General features: G+C 29.1%; 1 protein-coding gene across 1 annotated transcript in view; it reads right to left on the bottom strand.

Annotated features, from left to right (window-relative positions):
* The window catches only part of LOC117125331, a 29,180-nt gene that overhangs the window by 18,969 nt on the left and 9,658 nt on the right, over positions 1-553 (bottom strand). The window lies entirely within an intron of this gene.

Genomic DNA, 553 nt, shown 5'->3' with positions numbered 1-553 from the left:
CTGCCCCCGCCTGTTACGCCACTGAGTGGAAGTGTTTATATTTAGGTGAGTTACATAAGCTAAGGCTGTTAAAAAGATTAAATGATCCCTCGCATCCACTTAAAGCAATACATTTTAAACAAATCTGGTTGACTTCGTCCACTAAAATGCAATACAAGCAAATGCAGGAAATCTTTTGTCCACAGCTCAGTTTATGTAATTGACTCAACTTTTGATAAATAATTTTAAGTTATAGGATATATGCTAAGTTATTTGATTGTGTTATTGAGATTTAGCCCTTGTCCTTTTCATTTTCCTTTTTTTTAAATTATTTTTGGTGCCCCTTTGGCTACTTCAATTTAATTCTTTCCCGGACTGTAATATATATATATTTTTTCATATGCCCCTTTGCTTACACTTATTTTATTATTGACTTTTTAATTCTATTTTCAATAATTGATTTATAAAATTGAAATTTTTGTAACAATAACAACAGTTTTTGTTGTTTCTTTTTTGGTATTTTTTTTAAAATCTAATTGACGTCTTTTCAATGTGTTGTTAAATAATTGTTCAG

Source organism: Anneissia japonica, unplaced genomic scaffold, assembly GCF_011630105.1.
Source record: "Anneissia japonica isolate Jap-2015-1 unplaced genomic scaffold, ASM1163010v1 scaffold315_len769609_cov171, whole genome shotgun sequence".
NCBI classification, from domain to species: domain Eukaryota; kingdom Metazoa; phylum Echinodermata; class Crinoidea; order Comatulida; family Comatulidae; genus Anneissia; species Anneissia japonica.
This window is presented reverse-complemented; position numbering and strand designations above follow the sequence as displayed.